This window comes from Stegodyphus dumicola, chromosome 9, assembly GCF_044657685.1.
Source record: "Stegodyphus dumicola isolate Sdum_Otavi_A_Nest chromosome 9, ASM4465768v1".
NCBI classification, from domain to species: Eukaryota; Metazoa; Arthropoda; class Arachnida; order Araneae; family Eresidae; genus Stegodyphus; species Stegodyphus dumicola.
Genome location: NC_140776.1, coordinates 149,937,843 through 149,957,551, shown reverse-complemented (window position 1 = coordinate 149,957,551; position 19,709 = coordinate 149,937,843). Strand labels below are relative to the sequence as shown.

Here is a 19,709-nt window from a genome sequence, read left to right as displayed (position 1 = left end):
ATTATAATAATATAAAAGTAACAGTAAATAAAGCTAATTGGTAGGTAGCTTTTCAATAAAGCCATAAGACATCAAGTAGATAAAAACGTAATTTTAGTTTCTTTTCTTTTTTCCCCTCCTCACCGGTATCTAAGAAATAATAGAATTTCAGAATATTTAAATTAGTTAAATCAAGCATTCAGTATTCTGTAATATTTAAATAGTTATATTTGTTTACTGTGTTATCATTTCTATTATTGTTGGCTTTAGACGAAATGATTACTGATACTATTATTATATGTTTGCTTGTTAACATAATATGAATGTGAAGTTGGAAGGCCCTGAGAACGTTAAAAAATAACATTAATATAACAAAATAAGCAAATTTATACATACACGTTTTTCGGCGTACGAAATAAAAAAATGAACTATGCCCTCACTAGGATTCAAATCGCAACTGTCAACTGGACGTGCTACACCATGACAGTACGCATGAAGGAATGCTGTAGTTCCTTATATTCTTACCCATTTAAGCGCATATAAGAATAAGCATGAAATCCAGTCAACCAAATCTCCAGGTAGTAACGAATTATCGCTTAGCATACTTTACTTCAGACGTCATTATAGAAATGATTACAATTTTTTGAAGCCGAGAATACGATAAACCAACTGTTTCTTTGCCAAGACTCGAATCACGAGTTTTTCAACTGCTAGCTGGATGCGTTGTCACTTAAATCCTGACAGCACACAGGGCAGAACACGATAATTCCTTACACATTTACTTAGAAGTCAAAAACTCTATAGCGGAAAAAGATGGAATATCTAAATGACAGTATAAGAATTGCTTCAGAGAGTTTAATTTAAAATTTTACTTTTGTATAAAAGATGTACAAGAAAACGTAATAGGGTGAAATAAATTTATTTACAGGAATGCTTTCTCTGTTGTCATATATCACGGATACTGCGTTTTCCAGTTAACAAAATATAATTCTGCGTGTCCATTTTATATTAGACAACGCGACTTACGAAAGGCGTAGCACAATTAGCTGCTTAGCAATTACCAACAACACAAGCATGTGGAGATATTATAAAAAGAACAGTGAAGGTCTTTTTTTGAGAATATTGGGGCGGAAAAATCGTTCAAAAATTCCTCAATGGTGGTCTCGACAAAAATTAAAAGCTCAAAGTGCAGAGCCAAAGAGCAGCATAGAACACAATAGAGATAAAAGGCAGCGAACGTGCTTGCGTTGGAGGTGGCCATCAAGATAGGGCACGAATTGGTCTTTTGTGATGCCTCGAGTGTTCTTCAACTTCGGTCCACCAATTAGTGAGCGTCCGCAGACGCCGCAACGGCAGCAAGCAGATGAAGAGGCTGATATGCGGTTCCCACTAAAAATCTTCAAACTCATGTCCTCTTGAATTCTATGACCGAGGGACAGAAGACAAAGCATCAGATCGTCCTCTGGATGCGCTTTAGGGTTGAAAGGGATCTAAATGCGAGAAAGCGGTGACGTGTTTTTAATCACTTCGGTCGCAGAAGCACTTTATTTCGGGAAAGGAGAATAGTCCCTAGAAGGCCTTTTTTTATTCCCTGTCTTATCGGCTTGTATCGTACAAATTTTTAATCAAGATCGTGTTCTATGAACTGTAACAATGAAGGAAGATATTTAAAAGAAGTCTGGGAAGATAATAATCGACATTTGTCAAAACATATTATTGAGAAGTTTGGAGTAAAAAGCATAAAACAGCAAGGCCATAGCCAACAACGCTGTCTGTAGGAGTGCCACGTAGAACGCATAAAAATAATTTTCTCTTCGTTCAGAAACTTGAATACATGAATTACATACAATTGGTCTAAAAGAAATAAAGAGAATGCTTTATAAAGGAAGTTTTCAAGTTTACGACAATCCTCCTTTTGTTTATTTTCTTGACATCAGAATCACGAGAGCACTCATAACGTCCAGTGTTCATTACAGACAGGTTAATCAGGTAGAAAAACTTATTGTACGCTTAAGTATGTAAAATTATTTTATTGTTTTATAGCGCTGTTTTTGAATAAAAAACATGCCTCGATATTCAACAGACTATCTTATCAGATTAACTGTTCAACAAGCTAGTTCATCAGTTTAGCTATTCAACGAACTAGAACATCCATTTGGTGTGTTGGATCACCGACAAGTCCAAATTTAAAATCACATGATTATGTCTTGTGGGGATACATCAAAGACCGATTTAATAGTCCTACTCCTCCTACAAACTTGGGTGATCGTAAACGATGTATCACAACATCCATGGGGACTACTGACATAAGCATGACTTAAGAAAAACATGATTATCGCACTGATATTTATGATTTTACGAAATATGACACATAAAGCAACAGTAATTCAGGTATGCAAACTTGAAAACATATACTTCTAACCATATATTTTAAGGCGTGCTATTAAAACTGTTGTTTCGGCAAAGCGTTTGATTTCTTTAATGCTATGTAGTAAAGATTAACAATGAAAAATATATTTAATGAAATTAAATGAGGCAAATTCAGTTTGAAACAATAAAGAAAGCTTTTAGAACCAGTGCTTTCCATTACACAAATCTGTTTATTTCAACATTTTGTTGAATATATCAACTCAAATCCTGAAAAGCAAGGAAAATAAAATCTTGCTTACAATTTATTACCTTGCTTCCGTTTCTCTTGTTTAACTGAACAATTACCACAAGATAAAAATTACTGAATTATTTTAAAGAAAGATAAAAAAGATAAAGGCTTAAAATCTAAACTAATCCCAATTTTGCTTACCTTTCTTTACCATTTTTTCGTTTCTCTTAAGAGAAAATAAGTCAATTATTTAAACAGAAACTAAAAGAGATAAGCAGTCATGCCAAAAGCAGAATAAGTCATTTCCCTCAAAATATCAGTGCCGGCAGAGACTAATTTTAAACAACCTTTGAGTAATATAAATAAAATTCCAATTGCTGAAGTTACAGTTCTAATGAGTGACAGTTCTAGGTGCATATAGCTCTTGATTTCAGAGCAGAAATTTAAAAGATTCGAATTAATCCATTGCGATTGACTGGGGACTTTTATTTAAATTGTAATTCAGAAAATCGTAGTTACTAATAAAGTATTATAGTTACATTTCTAGTTTTGAATTCAAATTCTTACCAGAAATGACATTTCTTGGCGTGGGCGAAAATTTTCTGATAAGAATTCTAATCCGTAATAAGGTTTTAGTACCAGGGTTCTCAACCATTTTTTCCCCACACACCGTTTCTACCATTGCTAGATCATCCCCTCTCTCATTCACAAAACTTAGGAGAAGGGAACATAAATACATTTATTTAGAGTTAATTTATTTTCTAATGTAGTCTCATTAATTTAACAACAAAAAGTATAGAAAATAGTGATAATTATTATAACTTGAATAAAAGTTGTTTTTTAATTTATAAACTAAAATTAATTACTTAACGGCTAAATAAAAGGCGATCGCATCCCCTTCCGAGACGATTAAATCCGCCCTGGTTGTAGAGAAGCATCGCTTTAGCAACTTTAAAACAAAAACTGTAAAAGTGTGTTTGCTGCATTAACAAAGTATGTGTCAAAAAGCTTACATTACAGGCGTTTAACGGCATGCTAAAGGCATCAGCTCTCAGTAAGACATTTGCTAATTAATCGAGATGCAGAAAGATTACTTAGTAACCATCGAAAAGAAACTGAGTTATATAAACGTATTAAAAGTTTCTCCAAAACTTTTCCGTTTCTGTTACATACTAACAATGAGCAAACTTGTTTTTCAGCAGATTTTTGAGTCAACTCATGCAGCGTTATCGATCAGTTTGGTGACGCAGTTTTCGGCATAGAGAATTTCTGCGTTGTCTGCATAAACTTCCTTGAGCAGTCACTCGCATTTGTCGCGATGATTCATGGGGGATTTAGATGAGTTGTCTGCATATTTCAGTAGAGAAGAAATGATTCAGAAGAGTAGAGATTAAGTATAATTTGAAGTAATCTTAGAGAAACCCACCACTATTGTTATTTTGAATAGTTTTTCAGGATATAATTCCTCAACCATCTATACATTTTATTACCGTAAATAACAGCATACAAACTATGATACGCTTATATTTAATACATATGATACTGAATAATTGATTGTCCTTTTATACTGCAAATTAAACTCTTAAAGTTTAAACTAAAACTTTTTCACAGTTTAATGGAGTTTGCAACTGTAGTCAAGAACATCGAGGTTTTAGCATAAAATATATTCATGTTAATTATAGCTACTAATTACCTAATTAATTTTCTGGATTCCGGCAAGAAGAAATAAGAATATAAGAATTAAGAGTATCATCTTAATTCAATAGTTTATCATCTTAATTTTTTATCAAAAAGCACTTTTCACTTCTTTGCACCCCATTTTTTTGTGTACAGCCCCAAAAGCATACATTTAATGAGTGAGTCAAAAGGCGTTTTTTTCCTGTTTTAAAGGCAAATATTTTTGCACTTAAAAAGAAAATTCTGATCATTAAATAAAGGTTTTTTTTACCTTATACCTAATATGTCAGTTATTTTTCACATGCATCTCCGTATGCCGAGTAATGTATATTTTTTGACAGCTAAAATACATTTGAAACCTAAAAATTTCTCGAGCGATATTTCGAAGTATGACATGTCGCATAAGCGAGAGACGTCTGCATCTCTTTATGTAACAAAAAATGTGGCCACAACAAAATAAATAAACAAATGATACAGCTTGGTTTTCGTTAAACAAATAACGAAGAAATAAGGAGATAAAAATTCTTTATAATCTTGACTGCTATTCTTACTGACCTATGTAAATATTGTGATTGTCAACTTACAGTTAATTGTAAAATCAAATTCCCGCATAATTACAATCTTTAGATTGCTTCTTTTATTATTATTATCACGCATTTTTTTAAACGAATTACAAAAAAAAAAAAAAAAAAACTAGTTATTTCTGCTCAGAGATTTAGTAGTTCCTCAAAGAGGACAAAATCAATTTCATTTAAACTTCTTTCACTTTATGCGCATTATTTTAATTCCTTACACCTTGTGTTTTAATCAATTAAGTTGTAGAGTCTCACCTTCTTTGGAAGCATAAACTAACTTGAGACATTGAAAGCCGTAAGCGAGTTATCGCTATGCCTTGGAAATTATAACAGAGACGTTCTAATGGTGTTAAAAGACATTTTATTAAACTGAGTAAATTAACAGAAGACACTGCTTGTGCTTACAGAACCAGCCAGCATTTATGGCGTAATTCAATAATGAATTCAAAATTAAAACTAAGTTAAATCGTAAACTAGCCAAAGGCTACACAGGAAGAATACGCGCAAGCTGGCTCGAACCTAATACCGGCGTGACTAAAGTCTAATGGCGAAGATAACGTAACGCCGCAGACAGATTGCTATCAAAGAGATTTATTAGTAACGAGGCCTTCAGGTGGAAAATGCTAAGATTTAATAACCTAAAACCTTTAATACTACCTCTTTCTATCTGATTTGATAAGCGTGATAAAATTTGCTTGTAACAGCTATCAATTAGGAATCTGAAAACCCGAATTTGATTTCTAGTGAAAGCACGAAATATATTTCAGGATTCTTCAATTGCTAAACTTCTAATGATCTACAAACGTTTATCAGTGTTTTCTTTTAACAAACGCTTCATCGTTTTCCTTCTTGTACTGAGTTTTTTCGTGATTTGATAAAAATACTACATAATGTAATGTAATATACGAGTGTGCTGCAACCCTCCTGACCGATAATAAACGGCCTCACAGTTAACGCAGCACACCCAACACAGATTAAAACACAAATACAATTAAAAACATGAAAGCAAAATTCCCAGCATTGCTGTATTTTATTTATAAAGTTCATAAAAAACTAGATGTGTATTTTCTAAATATTTAGTAGTTTAGCGTTTCATATCTGAAACAGTCGAAAATGCAAATGCTTATTGGGAAAAGCAAAGAGAGAGATAACGAGGAGAAAAAAGTGGTTAAGGAAAAACCGTAAACAAAGTATTGAAAATGCAATGACTAAGTTGTAAGGATTATGTTAATTTTATTAACAATTTAATTTTCAGTTCCTTTCCTGACGATTCTTAACTTCAGCTTACTACTTCCGGCCAGAACGTAGTTTTAGAATCACGTCTGAATACATAGTGAGGAAGAGCGGTATTTAACAGCGAAGTTCTTCGGTCTTAGTAAGAAAGATACCAAGTATTCTGTCTGTACGCGTCCGCCTTTTTAGGCTACTCGCTCGTAGGCTATTATCACGCTCGGTGGTACTTTAGGCCCTCGATAGCTTCGCAGTCTATTAACGTTAAGGGACCAACTCTGTTAGAATTTTTGATAGCTTCGGCTACATCTCTTTAGTTTCCTCTCCATTGATATCCGACATAAATTCTCTTATTGGCAAAATCCCAAACTACAAAATTCAAATTTCATGGATCAAAGGACATAGTGGCCATTTTGGTAATGATCAGGCAGATGAACTAGCCAAAGAAGCAGCTATTAATCAAGATGGTACTGAAATCATCATTCCGTGGCCTCGCGCAAATTTCAAGTACCAACTAAAACAACTTGCTTCAAAATCTTGGCAAGATTTGTGGAACAATGCTCCACAGGGAAGACGCACATATAACTTGATTCCCAATGTAAGCTTAGCATCTCTGAACTCGAATCTTTCCCTAAATTACTTTATTGCAGGACATGGACCCTTCCCCACATATTTCTACGCAAGAAATTTGGCAAATTCTGATATCTGTATATGTCGGCAACAGGGATCTCCTGATCACTATGTTTTCTCATGCCCCTTAACTGAGGATATTCACATAAAATCCTCAAGAACTGATCTCCTCGCATTCCAAAGGTTTTTAATTAAAGATAAATATCAATATCCAAAGTTTCAGAAAATTATGCAACGACTCTCTTCCTACAGCCTAGATCTCTGTCAAGTGTAAGTCCACATACAGTTTAAACTTAGTGAACTTTTACAAGCTGTGATTATGGACAAAATGGATCCGCTCGTGAACTTTATAAACTGCAATAAACCAATATATCTGAAATAACCCGTGGACACCTACCTCTTTAGCATTATTATAACAATTCATTTAACATTGTTTTGCCAGTAATAATTATAATTATCTCATTATGTTTATTTGTTTATTAATTATGTTTATCTCCTATTTTTGTTGCACCAAATCAGATGTTCAATTTATCTTGTGAATCCCAAATCGTATTCCTACTATTTTGTAATATACTTATGTCCTACACCATTATTTTAATAAATACTGGATGTGGGGCGTACTGTGGAATTGCACGACGTACCATAATAGGCAAACTTTAGACCTTTTGAAAAGCTTCAGTCTATGCAAATTCTTATAAAACTTGCAATTACCCCCCCCTTTTTTTTTCTCTCAAAGAGTTAGGGAAGACATTACCAGTTGACCTATGGTATATCGCTGGTGTCCCCCATACTTTTACCTTTACCTTTACATCTCTTTAGTTAAGATTAGTTAAATATTATTCTTAGTCTCTTAAGTTCAAAGCCCAAGTGCCGCTTTATTGTACTTTCCAAGACGGAGTTTTGTTAAACCTTAATTGGAATAACAAAGGGTTAGTTTACCCTTCCATCTTGTTGTTTCCTGTCACACGAACTCAAGCGATTATTCGCTTATCAGTTCTTAACATTCTTCACTTCCAACAGTAACTTAGAATTTATAAAGTTTATAAGGTATTTCTCCCATCTTCTTAGCATGCTTTCGTGGTGTAATGGTCAGCACACTCGGCGCGTATTCGAGAGGTCCGAGGTTCTATTCACGCTGAGGGCATTGCTCATTTTTCATGACTCTTGATTCGAAATAACCTTGTGTCTGTACCAATTGACTGGTGATGTCAAGAAATGGAATATTTTCCTCAACAGGGTATGAAAAAAAGTATCAGATATTTAGTCTTTTACTTCCTGTGTTCCGTTTAAATTTTATTCAGAAAAGAACTCAAGAATTTACCTGGTCTGTTCTCTGGCCTACGAATTTATTCACAATGCTGTGAAGATTTTGATTATTACGCTGACATACTCCACACAGATTTTCGAAAAACAGTCCTCATTCTTCGTCTGTGGAACAATTTCATAGAAATAATATTAAATTACGTTTTTAAATGGCCCTTGAAGTTATTTTGAATGAATATTTTGGCTTATTCATTCGACATTAGGTTTCGATAGATGTTTCAGATATCTGCATTTTTCATATTTATAAGAGTTTTCATATCAAACAGTTTATATTAACAATAATTAAATCTAATTTAATTGAAACTACACTTATATGTTTGAGTTCGTACAGATAAATCAATAATATAAATACGTAATCACTGTTGGTATCATTTCGTACATCCAAGATCCACTTTCTGAGACTAAAGAAATGAGTACGATTTTATTCCGTCACTGCGCATAGAGGTTGTAATTAAAAAAAAATGAAAACAAACATTTGAAAACAACAAGCAATATATATCTAATAACATTAAATTATGCTTTTTGAAAACTATATCACAGTTTAACAGTATACAACATATGTGATATTAGATTCTACAAAACTATACTATAAATTACGTATCAAATGTTTCATGTCACCAAATTTTACAGCATATCAAATCTTTCCAGCCCATCACATTTTGTAAGAAATTAAAATATCTCTTACGAATGTTATCGGGATATAGATATATGATTATTTAGTACGTATCATTAATGTCATCTGTAAAAATACATTCTAATTATACATTAACTGTAATAAACTAAATTTCACAAAAGTACACATGTATGTAGTTGTTAACAACATCTGATTCTGAAACTAATTATTTTTTTAAAAAATGAAACTCAATTATATTATTAAATAGTTAAAAAATAACACAGCTGAGGATAACGAGCGAAATTACAATCACAGGAAAACGATTAAAAATTTTAATCAACAAAACTTTCATTCTTTTGAGAAAAGCATGTAAAAGACAACGGAATCTTGAAATTTAAGCTTATATAAAATATGAGTGAATGCAGTTTGACGTCTTAACCGTACGAAACGACAATGTAGAAGATAGCCATTACTTCTATGCCAAAGAATGGAAAGTTGTAAAAGATAAGAATCCTGTTTTACAGTTCTCCCTAGAATTTATTAGTCAATACCATTAGTGCCTTAAAGTTATTTGTCTACGATAAAGAATGCTTTTGTGGAGGATTTTCCAAGGGAATTCGAGTTTCGTATTCACATTGCACACGGGGAAAGCCATTCACATTGCACACGGGGAAAGCCATTCACATTGCACACGGGGAAAGCCATTCACATTGCACACGGGGAAAGCCATTCACATTGCACACGGGGAAAGCCATTCACATTGCACACGGGGAAAGCCATTCACATTGCACATGGAGAAAGCCATTCACATTGCACATGGAGAAAGCCATTCACATTGCACATGGAGAAAGCCATTCACATTGCACATGGAGAAAGCCATTCACATTGCACATGGAGAAAGCCATTCACATTGCACATGGAGAAAGCCATGAAAATGTACATGCAGCCAGCGCGTTTGCCGGTCGCATGATATATGAAAGGCGAAGTCGAAGCACTGTTCCACCATTTTAAGCTCTCGGCCATTCGCGGACTAACAGTCGATAGTAAAATTTTTTGTAGTATCTCTACTTATTGTATTGTAATTTACATGACAAACGAACTTCATGTTGATAGAGTATAGCAGATTCGCATAGTATTACGATTCCACAACTGAACTTTCATTTTTTAGCCAGGAGAATATTTTATGAGGGAGAAACCTTATTATAAAACTTACCTTTATTAATCACTAACTTGCATCTTTATATTAATGGTATAACAGGAAATTCCATTCATGTATATCAGAAACTCTAATCACCAGTTTTAATTTATTCCAAGTTGTAAGCATTTCTGAAACCAAATTAAATACAAAATTATATTCTGAAAGAATTTCGGAGTAATTTTCCAAAAATCATGAACATTAAAAATTGATTGTTTAACCCCCAGCAAAAGAGGTAGTAATATAAATGATAGAACATGCATAATTTTTAAGAACCAGTTTTATAAATGTTCGAGAAAATCTAACTTCATAAAGAATATGAAAATACCGGTTTAATTTTTCAAAAGAAATGTTCTTTCGAGGATATCACGCAATTATAACAAAAAAAAGAAAATTCAAGGTGGAAGGTTCGATTAATTTTCTTTTGTCATTTCATTTAACAGATTGATATGACTAACTCAGGCAAAGATGGAAAATGAATTAATTTCATTTTACGAATATGAATATCGATTTTCGCTTCTTTATTAAACTTCGTAAGACAATGTTACAAAAGAATTCTGAGTTTTGTTTCGAATATGTTTTACATCAGTAAAACAATATGTCACACTATAAGGTTACCTAGCAAACGACAAACATTCGATAAATAATTTTGTTAGTTTTGAGATTGTCAATTTAAAGATATGTGTTTAATTTAGTAAAATTTTCAGGGATATACCGACACTTGGTAACACAAATTAAGTTTCTAAAATTTAGGATTTTGTTCAAAATATTTCGTTATGGCAATGTTATTTTAGAATGTCGTCTTGACATCTTTACGTCAACAGCCAGTTTTAAGAAATAAAATGAAGTGAAACGATAATTTTTTTTTCCTTTTCGACGAGAAGTTTTCAGCGATTTAGCATTTGAGAATAATTAACAGTTAAACAATATAGACAATTACATTTGAAAATAATAAAATGTAAAAACAATATAGCAATTGTATTTGAAAATAATTAATAATAAAAACAATATTGGCAATTACATTTGAAAATGGATTGGATTAGATTGGATTATTTAATTATGGCAAACCACACGAGGGCTATCTCGCCTAAAGGGAGGGATGCCTTCGTGGAGGACTTTTTAAGGGAAACTGGCTCGTATACACGTTACACATGGGGAAAACCACGAAAACGCCCATGCAACCATCCCGTTTGCGGGATTCGAACCTCGGACCGAACTACCAGTGTTCAGCGTCTTTACCGCTCGGCCGTTGGTGGGCTACATTTGAAAATAATTAATACTAAAAACAATATAGTCAATTACATTTGAAAGCAAATAATAGTAGAAAGAATATAGGTAATTACATTTGAAAATAATAATAGGAAGAATATAGGCAATTACATTTGAAACTAATTTATAGTAAACACAATATAGGCAATTACATTTGAAACTAATTTATAGTAAACACAATATAGGCAATAGCATTTGAAAACAACAGTTGAACAGTATAGGCAATTACTATACTAACAATTACTCCAGAAATGGGAAATAAATAAATATTGATTTAAATAACAATTCATATTTTGAGATCAATAAAACAAGTTTTAAAAAATAAGCATTTATAGTGCATTCCTTTTACATGTCAATGTCAATTTTTACCTATTAATTACAAAAGATAATCATCGTATAATCAAATCGTAGTAATCACATGTACATCAAAATAATTAACCTCATCACAGCAATTACACGTATTTTGATTAATCACAGATACACGGGAAAGGAATAACAGATATACTAGTCGGCGTTAATGAATTCACATCATTATATAAAATCACGTTTTCCTTCTAGCTTAAAAAGGAAAATAAAGTAGAAACCATAATAATAAATAAAACAAGCGAAGTAATTAAAAATTAATCTGTTAAAATGTAACAGAACAAAATCTTAGTCGGAATTTCAGTCTCACTTTTCAATTAATATCAATATTAAATTTAATTTTCGGATTTAAATTATAACTTGTCAATATTCTCATGTGCAAAATATTATCGCTACTACGCCTATAACATTTCGTAATTACCTTACATTGTAATACAACACATGCATTAGATACTCATATTTTAAATTCAATGCATTCATTCTATGAAATAATTAAACTGTTTTTTGGTGCATTAATTTAAAAAAAAAAATTAATTTTAGTGTTGAACGTTCTTTTACGTTGGTTAGGTTTCACTTCCACTTTTCGACGATTTTCAGTCACTTTATCAATTTATCAGCAGCCTTCAGGACCATCTCCCACTAATTCACACTACTAATAGAGCGAGGATATGTCCATACAGCTGACCAAATGAACAATTGTAGCGTCTTATTGATCTTCAGACAATAAGTTATTGATCTTGGTTCTAAATATAAAAGCAGTATTATCTAAGAAATCCTCTTCCTGAGTTGCTAACATTAACTAAGCTGTTGCCAATGGGCTCAAACTTTGGTCTTTTCATTCTTACAGAATCATTATTTCAAACCATTTATACAGAATTTGAAATTTCCCTTCGGTATTTCACTCTCATTATTTATTTAGGTTTCTTAAAAAGCTTCATTCCATTAAACGTTTTCCAGAAATTCTGATAAAGATCCATTTACTTTCCGCAAGCTCATTAACAAATTTCAATTACGATAAATGTTATCATACGAATAATATTAACCAGTTAAATATACCACTCCAGAATAAACGACAGTTTTGTCCTCTTAAAAGTGATTATTATTATAAAGGAAGTATGCAGTTTTAGCTACTTTTAGGGTTTTAAAACACTTTTGTTTCCTCAATGAACTGTAAGGAATGCGATGCAACTTGCTTTAAAATATATCTTAAAAAAGCAGAAAGCAACCTTTTGAGTAAAACATCTGAAAAGAGACAAAATGCTAATTTTTACTTCCTTGTACGAAGTAAAATGGAAGTACTGTAATCGCGAAAAGTTTCAGGCATCCTATTTCAACGCAAATATTCATTTTCACCGCTATCGAATGCAATTTAACGATGTTTTTGCTTGACATCTGCACATAAGGACAGAATAAAGGACTCTTTCCCCCCCCCCAAAAAAAATTGTAAAACTAATTTAAAATGAATTCCGAAGAGACTTTTTCGTGGCGTCTGTGCGTACGTACGTATGTATCTCGGATAACTCAAAAAGGAGTAGCCTCAGAACGTTGAAATTTTGTATATAGGACTGCTATAATATGTAGATGTGCACCTCTTATTTTGGTTGCAATCGGCCGCACCAAAAGTATATAAATATATGTATATATATATCCACTCTGTTACACGGCTCAGTGATTTCAGCTTCTTTATTCTTATATGTTTGTAAATTGTACATTTTTTGCTTTAAAAATGATTGAATTATGCTGTTCTTATCTTCCGGTTAAGGTTTTTATGCCTTTAGTAAATCTGTATGCAGTATTTTTAGAATTATCAACAATTTAAAAGTTGTTTAATTGCCGCTAAGCCTAATAATTTTTGCCATGTCGGCCATTGCTTGTTTACATTTGAAACAACAGAATAGTAGATTTGTTGCCAATCTAGAGAAAGTAAGCTTCGCAATAATAAAGATAACGCCTTCTTTTATTATTGCGAATTAAATCATGCTTAATCCATTCTGGAATTTATTCGAGGAAATAAGTGTTTAAGATTTACGTCATAATTTTCAATACAGATATCTTGAGTTTTAATGTATTTTTGCCTTGTCGCGAACTGAGAACTGAATTAATTGAATGAGAAATACTGAATCGTCTGTGAAAAACTGTTTCTTTGTTGTTGTTGTTGTTCTTTGCTTAATTTCTTTTATACATCGTTTTAGATTTATTATAGTATTTGAACAGAACATGTGGCAACGATTAGATGATATAAATTTTGTGCATTCTGAGTTATAATATGAACGAAATATAACGCTGTTAAGTGAACCTAGTGCCAGAGTGTCGCTATGGTAAACAAATATAGTGAATTTTAAAGAGTGCATTTATTCTATTGTGGTTTATGCGCTATCGACGAAGTAGATTTAATTCAATCCAATAAGTTTAAATGAAATGCAAGAAAAAATGCTTATAATTTAATATTCCGTACAAGGAAGTCATGTGGTGCACACGTCAGATTTTTGAGAATATCTTAAAAAGAGCGATTGTTATTTCTAAAAAAAAAAGAAGGTCTTATATGAGTAACTGTAGTTACATATAAAATTAGTCTTATCTCAGAATTTGACAGTTTACTTTCAATCTAATAACGCAGAAAATTTTGTGTAATCTTAAAAATACGCTTTTAAAATTATAAATACTATTTCTCGTATTTTAGACGATGTTTTCTATTGCTCTAAAGAGAAATTCTATCTTTTTTTAAACGTATTTTAAATTGAAATTTCCAAATTAAACTTAATTACAATTTTTTATTGATTTGAATTCCAGAATGATTGCAGACTTCAGTTTAGTTTGATTTTCTGTTCTCGGTTTTATATAATATCGGCTGATTTCATATATTATACACAATTTATATTTCCAAATAGCAGATGATGATCTTGAGGCGAGAAACAATTTTTGTAGTGCATCGATCATGTATAAAATAATAATCACTGAAATTTTAATTTACTTTAGTACACTTAATTAGTTAAATTTTTTTATATGAGGAGTTATTAGCATAAAAAATAAATATTTTACAAATTTTTCTCATACCCTCATACGTTATCTTCCATCCTTTCTAGTAGTTATACCATACCTAATTTTAATCTGCCCTAGTATGAAGAAATGTGAATGAAATGATGCAAGGCACTGAACAGAAATATCATGCTGTAATCTGCCCTAGTATGAAGAAATGTGAATGAAATGATGCAAAGCACTGAACAGAAATATCATGCTGTACGGAAATTCGTAAAAAGGCTATATGATAATGATATTTCTTGATGTAACAGAAAAATCCGACAATCAGTATCACAGAAAGATAACGTATATCACATAATTTTTGTTTACTTGCCCTTTGTGATTTTTGATAGAAAAAAATGAGGACACCTAAAATTTAATACTTTCAACACGGCACACAGCAATAAAAAATCATACTTCTTGTCAAATCGTAGCCAAGTTATAACACAATCACAAATTCAAGAAATTTGCTTTGGGGGGGGGCGGTTACTCCCCAATTCCATGACTGTTAAGTTCTGCTTCCTCTTAATACAAACTTCTCATCGACAAGAAATCTGAAACCAAGTGGGTACTAGATGGTCTGAAATTTCCTCCCTAATGCATATTATAAAACTTTTCCATTCCCAGTGACTCATAAAGGTAAACAAATCAATCTTAAAGATGACGAGAAATAATAAAAAGAAGCGAAATACGCGTCCTCTTCCTCTTTTTTTCCTTTATTCCCTTTCACTTTCTCCGGCTTTTCTCCTCCCACTCCCTTCCCGCCCCATTCGAACATCCTTCGTCGCCCTTTCATGGCATAAGTAGGCTTAAGAACTCCGCAAATTCTCCAGTAATAAAACGCTTGCTCAATAGAGGGCGCTGACGTAAGCGTCGAGGGCCTCCTCTTGCTGCAGAACAGTTGCTTGCCTCGACATTTGAAAAGAGGGAAGTGAAGAGTTGAGTTAAGCTTACCACGATATTAACCAATGGATGAATGGGAATCTCGAAAGCAAGGAGGGGGAAGGGTTGTTGCCAAGTCTTTTTTTCTGGTCAGAGCAAAGTTTTAAGAGAGACGTACAGAAATTTTTATCAAAATGTTTCTGAATTTAATTCGCAGTTTTGCAAGGAAAGAAATGCTGAGAATTTTTTTTTGTCAGCGGTTATGAATGTGGAATTTTATTTATCTTGAAAAGGTATTCGAATGTAATACTTTTAGAAATTACTTTTAACAGCCACAGCTTATTTAATGTTATTTCAATGTGCATTAAACTTTCGATAGCAATACAGCTGTATGCTAAAAACAGAAAAAAAAAAAAAAATGAGCAAGAACTCATTCATTCAGAGTGAAATCCGATACTGAAAAATATTAATTTAAGATTTAATAAATATTTCTGGCCCCCTAAGAGTGCATGCAATATTACAAAAATCTAGCTGTTATTAGTTATTTTTAATCATTTACGCATGAATTTTCCGTTTCTATTTTATACATACTTTATATATAATACATGTAACATCTGCATATGTAAATCTTTCTATGAGGTTCGTATAGCGATTGTAATTGACATTTATATTATAGAGTCCTCCACTAGATTCACTTTTGTGTGCAAACTGGAAGAGTAGTAACTGCACATGAGAAGAGTTCAAAGTACACTTTATTAACTCTTTAAAATTTACAATGCGTCAACTGGACACTAGAAAACTACGTCTTTTCTTGAGAGGTAATTGAAATTCAGATAAGATATGTGCAAGTAATAGAACTACACTACAGAGCTCAGTTAAATCCCCTTTCTTAAACCCAGTCGAAAACTAGTGGCAGCAAGTAAAAGTAATTAAGCCATGCGAACCAGCAGAAACTCTGGGAGTAAATACTTCAGCAGCAGAGGTGACGACAGTAGCCTAACTCTCCCCCTTTTCTACTGAAACTCGGTTTTTAAAGTCTTTCTTCAACGCAGAATTTGCATTCCTTCACGCGCGCTACCAAATTTAAATATTCTGGCACTGACAATTACGGGAATGAAGGCTTACAGGACAGAATAACAAATTAAATAAAATTGGTTATTTTAAATATATTTAAATTTTATTTATTATTATTATAAATATAAATCCCTACAATATAGCTATAAGATAATTCAACTCAGCAATTAAAAATACTGGAATGCCTAGACAGCCTATTAATCGAGAAAGAATGCTTTCGTGAAGTATTTTATAAATAGAACTAGTTGGCATTCATATTGTATTTGTAGAAAAGCATGAAAATTACACACAACTATTGCCTCTCAATATTAGAATAGAAGACTAAATAATCAGGGTTGAGTGCTGCATTTAGTCAACCACTAGAACTCCTCTTGAGTTAGAAAATTGATAACTATACAAAACGTTATATTTCTTTAACTTATGAATCAATTAATGTACCAACCTTTCAATAAATTCAACAGTACACGACTCAGAACTGCCCCTATTACTATAACCGATAAGAAAGTCGATTTAAAAATTTGTCATTTCAAAAACTGCGTGCCAGATCCAAGAGTAAAAAAGAAACCACATATTTTGTGGTTTGAGAATTAAAAGAAGGATATTCTTTCAATTTGAAGTTTCTTCTTTTACTTAGAAGGAAGAAAAGAATTCAAAGAAGTGTATTACTTTATGTAAATCTACGTTCGCGATTTTATCAGTTACCTCGATTAAAAGACAGGCGTAAAAGTATATTATATAGAATATTATAACTCAGATTTTGGGCTTAAAAAACTGCCTCCCGCTTCTAGTTAACAACCATATTCACTAAACTGTATTGCTTTGGTGAAAGACGAAGAAAAGTCTAATTCCTTTCAACAGTTCATTGCCATAACAATGATAAGGAAAAAGGGATGCAATATCGTAAAAATAAGGAATAGTTGAAGAATCCTTTTTTTATTTTATTGCTGCTGTTCATTTTATAAGACAAGACGATGGATTGGGTTTTGGCTTTCTTTTTGTTATAATTTAACTATCCAATAGTGATTATAAAAATCAAAATCCCAGCAGCGACCGAATGGTAAAGTCGCTGAACACTGGCGGTACGGTCCGGGGTTCGAATTCCGGCGAACGGACTGGCTGCATGGGTATTTTTTGGTTTTCCCGTGTAACATTTATACGAGCCAGTTTCCCTAAGAATGTCCTCCACGAAGGCATCCTTCCCCTTAGTCAGATAGCCAAAAAGTGCTTTGCCATATCTGCATAAACCAAACACACAAAAATCAAAGATAATTGATCGGGTTAAAAGATAGCTTTATATTATCAGGAAGACTAAGCCATGTAAAGAAATCGAAAAGCTGGTAATAAATCTTATGATAACTAAAATTTAAGGATATTTATGATTTTTAAGCCTATTAATAAATTCGGACATTCAGAAAAAACATTAATTAGTTATTTTTTAAAATGCTGGGCTATTGGCAGTTCAGTCTAAGATGTCTTGCCTCCAATTATTTCTGGGTTGCAGAATTAAAATCATTTAGTGCAAACCACGCTTAAATGTTCTTTTCCTCTTGATATGATACACAAGAATTCCTAGGCCAAATAATTAATACATCAGCATTAAAGCAATTATGTCTACCTTACCAATTATGTTACCTACGCTAAATATAAGGTTGTTTTTTACGATTTTGATTGTCACATTAGCGTGTTTCTCTTCTAGTCCAATTATGTCTAGTTAAAAGACAAAGCAGTAGTTCTCAGTGTGTTTTACCCCAAGTACCACTCTTACCATTGCTAAAAGATCATTTCTCCCCCCCTCCTCTTCAAAACATTTAAAGTACATGTATATTTATTTAGATTTAGATTTTGTTTTCGTGTTTTTATAAATTAAGCAAGAAAAAATATATAAAATGTTGGTAAATGCCCAAACTAGTTGCTTTTTTGTAGTTTGCGAAAGTTGTTCTTTTATATTCATAAACTAAAACTAAATACTTAATTAAAAGACTGACTCCATTTCTCCCGGAAACTATGAAGTCCCTCCAAAGGAGATAAGCCGATGCCTAGCATAAGGAAAATCTGGGATAATATGTCCCTTGTGACCCAGGTGACGTTACAAATGTCCCAGGTGACGTTACAAAGCTTTCTCCCCACCACTTGCGCATAAAGTTCAGTCACGAATCTCGCAAAGTTGATCGTTTTATCAGCCTCTTAGCAGAATGAATTGTCATATGGGTTCCGGAGGAAAGACATTCCATGCTTTGTTAAGAAATTTGCACCTTCATTTTCTTCTGCTCCACGATAAGTAGCCCCCCACAGTAACATTACAGAAATGGCAAGGAGAATTCAGATGATGTCGGGACTCATAAATACGCTTCGAGTCCCAACATGTGTCGCTGACAAGAACCTGAAGAACAGATCCAGAAGCTGACAGAATCTCCTTGAAGAAAGCGTAAGCTTTTGTAAGGTCATATGAATTGCTTCCAATTCACCATAAAAACTAGTGGTTTGCACAAGTTGCTTTATGAAAAGAAAAACATTTACTGCACACACCAATTCCATTGCCAATGCCTCTGTCCCTCACTGAACAGTCAGCATATACGTAAATCCAATGAGCCTAAGGGAAATGATTTTCAATAAATTCTGGCGTAAATGGATAGCGAAAAAGATTCTAAGCATATATACCAAATTAAAAACATTTTTTTTGAAGCAAGTTTCAAGGGTAACATCATGAACAGATGATAAATATTTTCCTCAGCTCATTAAGAAATAAGAAAAGAATAACAAATCACACATTATTTATCTGTAACGTTACCTTTACTTCGCCATTATGTAGATTATTTTGCACCTAATATTGCTCCATCTATTCTAACCTCCATGATTAAACCACTTTTTTTTTTACTGCTACATGGATTTTTCTCTCTTCAGGTTTTACTTTCTTTTTCTCTTTCAAATTAATTTATTTGAAATGATTAAATTTACTTAATTCAACATTTTTGTCCCAACATTTTACATTTCTGGCAGATAACTTTCGTTTGAAAACAGTTGGCTTCGATTTATAAACATGTTGGTAACTCTGTTTTTCCATTTGTTAAAAAAGTATAATTAATATTTGTTTAGTAGTGGTTTTAATTTATATTTGTTTAGCATACTGCTCTTGACATTTCCAAACGGAAATGTTTTTAATGCTTTTATATCTACATCTCTCTCTCTCTATAAATTATATATATGTGATGTACCAGCTTTAATCGTAGCTTAAATTATAAGACGATAAGTTTAAAAAAAAACAGGATCCATTTATTATTATTC

At 32.5% G+C, this 19,709-nt stretch overlaps 1 long non-coding RNA gene across 1 annotated transcript in view; it reads right to left on the bottom strand.

The window, feature by feature from the left end:
- Nucleotides 1-19,709, bottom strand: part of LOC146995512 (uncharacterized) — a 269,460-nt gene that overhangs the window by 52,322 nt on the left and 197,429 nt on the right. Inside the window, exon 4 of the long non-coding RNA XR_015043231.1 lies at nt 9,840-9,952. This is a non-coding gene — a long non-coding RNA (uncharacterized LOC146995512). The remainder of the gene's footprint in view (nt 1-9,839; nt 9,953-19,709) is intronic.